General features: G+C 38.5%; 1 long non-coding RNA gene across 1 annotated transcript; it reads left to right on the top strand.

Annotated features, from left to right (window-relative positions):
• The first annotated feature begins 1,638 nt into the window (after nt 1-1,638).
• LOC102297014 lies at nt 1,639-3,502 on the top strand. Its single transcript, XR_006055466.1, has 4 exons — nt 1,639-1,896; nt 2,021-2,173; nt 2,523-2,608; nt 2,879-3,502. It is a non-coding gene; the product is annotated as an uncharacterized LOC102297014 (long non-coding RNA).
• The last annotated feature ends 5,440 nt before the right edge of the window (nt 3,503-8,942 follow it).

The following is an 8,942-nucleotide window of genomic DNA, read 5'->3' as shown; positions in this document are numbered from 1 at the left end:
CTATTTTGGTAAGTTTGGTTTTTGTGTCTGTGAATGAGATGTGTTTCATGGTTATCTGCAAGGTTAGGACTGTTTTTTCTCTGGAGTTAGCTAACTTTGAAGCGCGTCATGTCGGCGGGAAAGCCGCGTAGAGTAATGTCTTCGCATATAACGCCTTGAATGAAGGGTTACTTTCTCCTTAACCGAAGTTGGTGATTGTTGGTAGCAGTGGTAAGACTGACCGAAACAGTTTTGGTGATTTTTTATGATGCTGTACCTAAAATTGCTGTTTTTGTCAGTGGAGTTTAGTAAGGGAACGACCGCATTAACTGGATGGATGAAGGGTTGAATTCAACTAAACCAGTGTTTTGCGGATTTAATAACAAGGAGTAAGAGAAAATCTGTCACAATAATTGCATGTGCATTTTCTTTTTTTTGTAATATCTTCACTTAGTTTTTGAATTCAGAATGATTTAGGTAGATCATTGTTCGGGTTAGGGCTGGACGATATGGCCTAAAATTCATAACGCGATATAATTTGAGGCATGTGCGGTAACGATATATATCGCGATATATTCTTTTCTTCTGTATAACGTATTTTCCACACTATAAAGCACACTTAAAATCCTTTAATTTTCTCAGAAATCGAGAGTGTATGCACTTATGTATGAATTCTGGTTGTGCTTACTGATCTCGAACCGATTTGGGCGTGCAGAAAACTGTTAAAAAATGTTTTAGTACAACTTTGGTAAGCCGCACTGCTTGATGGATTGTCAGAGCATTACGGCTGCCGTAGTGAGGAGCTTCGCGGAGTAATCTGGGTCCAAAACTCCGTCCCTTCAGGTCCCAAAGTCAAACGAACACTGAGTTAAAAACGGTCTAAATTCTTTCATCTTTAATAAAATCATCAGCGTTGCTGCTTTACCAGGTGTAACAATTAAGTTTAACATCCAGGCATCCATGAAAACAGAATTTATTAAATTTAACGGAGTTAGAAGTTACAGGAAGTTAGCTCGCTAGTTTCCACCTAAACATGACATACCATGTTCTGACTGAGAGATTTTTGAAACTAATTAAAACGTACAGCTCTGCTACCACTTCCAACATAAATGAAGACAGAAAACTAAACAGCAGTGGCGTTTGCAGGGTTACTGAAGTTGGACTACCTGGTATATAATGTTGTGCTACGTGATTGCTAGCACACAGCTATGTTAGCATAACATTAGCACAGTGAAGCTGGAGGATGAACGCCAACTTTTTTTCCACTCGATAAAAGTTAACGTGAGGGATTCTGGTGGTTAGGGACAAATGCAATCGCATAGCAGGATGCTATACAGGGCCAAACTTCAGTCAGGAGAACAACTGAGATCATTCATCCACAATACAAGGTTAGTTATTAATATACTGCAACAACATGGGAATAGAGCAGCTGTGAGAGAATTCAACATTAATGAATCAATGTTACGGAAGTGGAGGAAGCGCAGTTTTTGGCTTTCCCCATATTTCAAAAGTGCTTCATCTCTTTGCTATGACTGTCGGCATAATTTGCAGATGATAATGGTTGTAGCCACTGCGATGCTTTCGACCAAAACAGGCGCAGCTTGATGACATCATCAACATGCGCTATCGCGATAGAGCGGTATAGTCAAAATCTCTATCGTTGGCCAAATTTATATTGTTTCTATCGTATATCGTTTATATCGCCCACCCCTAGTTCAGGTCATAGTTTCTCTGCTCTCTGGTGCTCTGCATTAAGGCTGACTAACAGTCTTCACATTTCACAGTATGTAGATATTAACACAAATTAATCAAGAGTAATAATTTTATTTTAATTAAATAATTTCTCTCCCCAGAAATAAGTCTCAAAATAAAGCCACATTCCCATGCTCTGAGATTCTTACACCTCAACAATACATGGTAAGTTTCATATGTTTGACATATTATTATTATTAGTAGTAGTAGTAGTATTAGTAGTATTGTTGTTGTTATTATTAATCAGTTTTTTCTTTGGTTTTTTTGGCGTCATGTTCATGTTTTTCAGATTGACAAGGAATTCTTGCGCATATCGACAGTACCGCTGCTATCTACATTCCTTTCTGAGCTATACTTGTACACTACACATGATGGAGATCTTTAGAGGTAAAGGTGAAGGGCTGGAAGAAAAATGAGACACATCATGGGGACCATCTCCAAGGTATGTGCTAAAATGGTTAGACCTGTGTTTAAGAATTTTTTATGCCCATAACATGCCAATTTTATGAGTAAAAATATCTATACTTATGGTAGGCAAAAGTCCTAAGTTGTTTTCATATTGTTATACGAATTATGTAAGCGTCAGTCTTATGTTAATAAGTAATTGATAAAGTCATATGGTTAATCTTGATCAAAATGAAAAAACAAACCTGTTTGGTTGCCTCATTTTGTGTCTGATTTGGTTGAGATATATGAGTACTTGCCTTTTGGTCCTTCCAAACTAAGTATTCCTTTTTCAAACTGCTGCCTGAAAGCTAAATATTGTCATTATGGATTCCCTTTCTCCCTAGGATGACAAAATACATACAAGACGAGCATCCATCCTGAAGTCCTTGTGTGACTACAAGACCACGAGAAACTTGTTAAGCAATATACGGTGAGTTACATTCACAAGGTGTTCTGTGTTATGTAATTTAATGCAGGGGTAATTTTGATATATGAAACAGCAAAATGTGACACCCTATACAACAAAAACGTATTGTAATTTTTCCTAGTTTTGTTTAATGTCAAATTTCTGAGGTGTGAAACCAGAGACATAGAATTTGGTAAATATGATATCAGCATATCCACGCTGATTGCTGAATTCATTTTTTTCCCCCCGCATGTCTAGACTCAAACAAATGTATTATTATATTTCACATCACAGAACACTGAGGCCAACACTGAAGCCATGGAACAAACTGTGATGGGAGTGTATGTCCTACAGCAGCAGGATGTGGAGCCTGGAGATGACCCAGAGAACATCGGTGTCCTGATTGAAGGTGTGGAGATTTTCACTGGTTTGAGGAGCATTGCAATTGCTTGTGCTCTGTTATTTGGACTGATATACTGTCTGAACCTAAGCTACCCACCGGAGCTCAAATGCACTTTTGAAGTCTTGCAAAAGATTATCATGAAGCTAAATGGGCAGAGGTTTCAGATTCAGGGAAGCCAGATATTTTTCCATATTTCTGCAAGGCAAATTTGAGTTTACCTTTTAAAGTTCAAAATTGTAAGTTATAAAATGTTCATAAGTACTATGTGGTTTGCTCAGTTGGCATTATACAAAGATTGTTGGTTCATAAGTTAAAGTCTCATACACTTGCAGTGTAAACACTGATTTGTGCAAGCTGGACAATTGTTACAAAGGGAAATGTACCCACAGGTTTTCACAAATTGTTTGAGTGGAGCAGTTCTTCTCAAACTTGTTAAATGTTTTCTCCACACGTTCAATAGACTAAAGTTATCATTAATGGATACAGCCTGATTAAATGGAGCACTAATGTATGTATGCAAGAAACATTATATTAATGTTATATATTATATAACATTATATTATATATATATATATAAGATGTTTATATCTTATATATTTCTATACTGTGTATTGTGTATTTTGTTGTACAGTTATTTTATTTTCAACTTTAATTTATATATTTTATCTTATTCTTTCCCAGTTAAATTTACCCTTTTTAATTTTCATATTTATTTCCTTATTCATAGCCTTTTCATTTTTCTTTAGATCACGAGCAGTTGTGTAAGCATTTCACTGCATATCGTACTGTGTATGACTGTGTATGTGACAAATAAAATTTGAATTTGAATGTTGAATGTTAAATTGTGTTAAAATTCATGTTTTTGCTTGCAATGCATATTTTACAACATTTTACCAAAGTTGCTTTGGGGATATTATTTTTTGTTGGCAAACTATTCTACAGACTATTTCTTTCAGTCAGCATGTCTTGGTTGCTCTGGAAGTTCTGTGGTCTCCTACATGCATTGCTGTTAATGAAAGATTCTAAATTCAATTCAATTCAATTTTATTTATATAGCGCCAAATCACAACAACAGTCACCTCAAGGCACTTCATAGATATAGAGAAAAACCCAACAATCATATGACCCCCCTATGAGCAAGCACTTTGGCGACAGTGGGAAGGAAAAACTCCCTTTTAACAGGAAGAAACCTCCGGCAGAACCAGGCTCAGGGAGGGGCGGCCATCTGCTGCGACCGGTTGGGGTGAGAGAAGGAAGACAGGATAAAGACATGCTGTGGAAGAGAGACAGAGGTTAATAACAGATATGATTCAATGCAGAGAGGTCTGTTAACACATAGTGAGTGAGAAAGGTGACTGGAAAGGAAAAACTCAATGCATCATGGGAATCCCCCGGCAGCCTACGTCTATTGCAGCATAACTAAGGGAGGATTCAGGGTCACCTGGTCCAGCCCTAACTATATGCTTTAGCAAAAAGGAAAGTTTGAAGCCTAATCTTAAAAGTAGAGATAGTGTCTGTCTCCCGAATCCAAACTGGAAGCTGGTTCCACAGAAGAGGGGCCTGAAAACTGAAGGCTCTCCCTCCCATTCTACTTTTAAATACTCTAGGAACAACAAGTAGGCCTGCAGAGCGAGAGCGAAGTGCTCTAATAGGGTGATATGGTACTACAAGGTCATTAAGATAAGATGGGGCCTGATTATTTAAGACCTTGTATGTGAGGAGCAGGATTTTGAATTCAATTCTGGATTTAACAGGAAGCCAATGAAGGGAAGCCAAAACAGGAGAAATATGCTCTCTCTTTCTAGTCCCTGTCAGGACTCTTGCTGCAGCATTTTGGATTAGCTGAAGGCTTTTCAGTGAGTTTTTAGGACATCCTGATAATAATGAATTACAGTAGTCCAGCCTGGAAGTAATAAATGCATGAACTAGTTTTTCAGCGTCACTCTGAGACAGGATATTTCTAACTTTAGAGATGTTGCGCAAATGGAAGAACGCAGTCTTACATATTTGTTTAATATGTGCATTGAAGGACATGTCCTGGTCAAAAATGACTCCAAGGTTCCTCACAGCGTTACTGGAGGCCAAGGTAATGCCATCCAGAGTAAGAATCTGGTTAGATACCATATTTCTAAGCTTTTCAGGGCCGAGTACAATAACCTCAGTTTTATCTGAATTAAGAAGCAGAAAGTTAGCGGCCATCCAGGTCTTTATGTCTTTAAGACATTCCTGCAGTTTAACTAATTGGTGTGTGTTATCTGGCTTCATGGACAGATAGAGCTGGGTGTCATCTGCATAGCAGTGAAAATGTATGCTATGTCTTCTAATGATGCTGCCTAAGGGAAGCATGTATAATGTAAACAGAATTGGTCCTAGCACTGAACCCTGTGGAACTCCATAATTAACCTCAGTGTGTGAAGAGGACTCTCCATTTACATGAACAAATTGGAGTCTATTAGATAGATATGATACAAACCACTGCAGTGCAGTACCTGTAATACCTACAGCATGTTCTAATCGCTCTAATAGGATATTATGGTCGACAGTATCGAATGCTGCACTAAGGTCTAGCAGGACAAGCACAGAGATGAGTCCACTGTCAGAGGCCATAAGAAGATCATTTGTAACCTTCACTAAAGCTGTTTCTGTGCTGTGATGAGCTCTGAAACCTGACTGAAACTCTTCAAATAAACCATTCCTCTGCAGATGATCTGTTAGCTGTTTGACAACTACTCTTTCAAGGATTTTTGATATGAAAGGAAGGTTGGAGATTGGCCTATAATTAGCTAAGACTGCTGGGTCTAGAGATGGCTTTTTGAGTAAAGGTTTAACTACAGCCAGCTTGAAGGCCTGTGGTACATAGCCGATTATTAGAGATAGGTTGATCATATTTAAGATCGAAGAATTAATTAATGGCAGGACTTCTTTGAGCAGTTTTGTAGGAATGGGGTCTAAAAGACACGTTGATGGTTTGGAGGAAGTAATTATTGAAGTTAACTCAGAAAGATCTGAGTTAAATGTACTTGTTATTTACTCAGCTAGTGAGCTCAGTGATCTCTTAGCTTTGAGCCATTCCAAGTGTGGGCGCAATTTTTAACTTCCTATGAAGTTAGCTAATAAGTTTAGTATGAGATGGTTAAAGGGGAGAAAGCTAGGCTGAACTGGGATCCTGCCAACTGTTTTAAGAATGTTCAAGCAAAATAAAAGAGATGGTTTTGCAAGTTATCATTTATGTATGTTTCATTAATTTAATTAAAAGTAATGTTTACATAAGCAATACAAACACTAACTGAAACATGATTGGTGTAAGTACTACAGACATAAATTACATTTGTTCATTCAACAAGATTAACATTGGTGTAACAAACAAATATTTTACTAGTTCATGTAACAAGACTGACTTTTGATGTGCCAAGGAGTTTAAACAATATAACATGAATTTAAATTAATTTAATTAGACTAACTTGGTACAAACATGTTAACTGAATAAAAGTCAAATTAATTGAATGTTAATGTGAATATTATGTTACACTTACAAACATGTATCATGTTGAAACAACACAATCAGTGTGTGAATGTGTGTGTGAATGGGTGGATGACTGGATATGTAAAGCGCTTTGGGGTCCTTAGGGACTAGTAAAGCGCTATATAAATACAGGCCATTTACAGGCCAATCAAGATGGATTAATATAACATGATTTGTTTAGATCAGGGGTCAGCAACCAGTGTTGGGGAGTAACGGAATACATGTACCCCCGTTACGTATTTAAAATACAAAATATGAGTAACTGTATTCCGTTACAGTTACCGTTTAAAAAGGTGGTATTCAGAATACAGTTACTTTGTTGAAATAAATGGATTACACTGCGGTACTTTCCTGTTTCATTGTCTGTTTGGGTTTTGTTTGACAGCTACGTTCTGTTGTTCCAGGCGGCAGCGTTACGGTTGCCATGGTTACAGGGCGACGCTCTCTCTCTCTCTGCGACTGTGTGTTTCCTGGGTGAGAGAGCGCCTTTTCGTTGTTGTTGTTGTTGTGCTAAGCTAACAGGCAGAATGCTACAAGCATAGCTCTAAAGAATGTAGCATCATGGGCAGTGTAGTCCGTGTTGCAGGGAGAATGGACTGCCATACACGTTATGGGTCTGTGAGCGCGAGGAGGGAGAAAAAGGGGAGTGGAAAGGTACGAGTTGTCATCGAGGAAAAACGGGAGCTGGAAGCATGTAAATATAATAATAACCACTTCAGCCAAGAAGAGTGCCTGACGAGCCCAGTTGTAAGTAAGCTATTAAGACTCGACTGTACACCGTGTTCGTGTTTTCCTCCGAAAACAATAAGTTCCGTTGGAGCAGCCTTTCAACGCCTCTCTCTGTCTAGAAAAGTTGACCCACACAACAAAGTAAAGCTATTTTTCGGCTACGAGCCGACAGGGACCCCGCCGTATTAGTCAGAGGTCCCTTTACTACAGTTCGGAGTCGCGGACCTTCAGTAATAGTAATAAATCACACAGCAATAGTACATTCACGTTGTTGTAAAAAGCATGATAATATATTAAGTAATCCAAAGTATTCAGAATACGTTACTCTCATTGAGTAACGTAACGGAATACGTTACAGAATACATTTTGGGGCATGTATTCTGTATTCTGTAATGGAATACATTTTAAAAGTAACCTTCCCAACACTGGGTTGCCAACTCCCTGAAAAATAAATAAGGGACACCTCGTGGCCAGGGCCGGGCGACCCAGTTGTCTTCACCCTTCCCAGTGTGGTGAATTTTCTAGCTCTTTTTTTGTGTGTGAAATTATTTTTTTAACCATTTGACTTGAAGTTGATTTAAGCAGATGCATATTCTATTCTTTGTGATATGAACACATGTGAAACAAATGATCATTTAGCCATTTATTTTTAGCTCAAAATGACAACATTAACACAATAAAACAGGTCTCTTTCTTAAACAGAAGCCTGTCATGCTTAACTTTTGAGAATATAAGTAAATCTTTCTTTAAAAGAACTCTGTCCTGCTTAACTTAAAATAATAGAAAACAATAGAAAGAAAAATATTCTTGTAACAGTGCACATTTAGTGCATTTAGTACAATTGGCTTCAGTTGAGGTATTATTTCAGCTTTTCTAATGCTAATCAGCTGCTCCTGTTTGTAAACCCGCTTGTTCCCATGATTACGCATCATAACTCATCATCATTATTCATCTATGTATTACTTTTATGTATTAGTCATCTATTTGTTGTAATCATCTATCCTTGCAGTTGTTTATTACACAAAATAAGTTATATTATCACACTTCTGGCCACATAGCGCTGATATTCACTGCACATGCCCATATTAACTTTTTCCAGCCAGGTGTTTTCCTTTTCCCATTCTTCCCTTTCTCTGAGGGGAACAAACATTGCTGCTCTAACGCTGGGCTCACACTGTGCGGTTTTAGGCCCATTTTGAGACGATTTTTGAGTCGTGCGACCGTTTTGGTGATCGGACCGATTTTGGCCTTCATCGTGCGTCGTGTAGTATACGTGGGGTAACGAGAAGTGATTAACACCTCACGACCAGCTCCCGATCATCAATCGCTCGTGAGGGTCTCACCACAGCCGCTCACACTGCTCACGCGCAAACACGTAAACGCCGTGAAAAAGACGGAGCAGCACAGCTGTGCAGCGTGTGATCTGGACACAAGCGATGGAGGCACAACTTGTAGAACTTTGGAAAGCTCATCCGAGCCTTTTCGATGTGGCATCACAAAATGATCACGACCACAACAACCGTGAAAACAGTTGGATTTACATCGCTGCTAAATCACAGCTGCCTGATCATGTTTTTCATTAGCAATTTAGCAAAGTTGATGGTGGTGGTGTGTCTGTGTGAGTGAAAGACAGAGAGGGAGAGCGACAGATTTTCTGTTATAACCTTCATGTTATGGAGGCACAGTGTGAGCACTCAGGTCGC

Source organism: Haplochromis burtoni, unplaced genomic scaffold, assembly GCF_018398535.1.
Source record: "Haplochromis burtoni strain Fernald_Lab_line unplaced genomic scaffold, NCSU_Asbu1 Contig_360, whole genome shotgun sequence".
In the NCBI taxonomy this organism is placed as follows: Eukaryota; Metazoa; Chordata; class Actinopteri; order Cichliformes; family Cichlidae; genus Haplochromis; species Haplochromis burtoni.
Note: the sequence above shows the minus strand (reverse complement) of the source record. Positions and strands in the feature narration are given on the sequence as shown.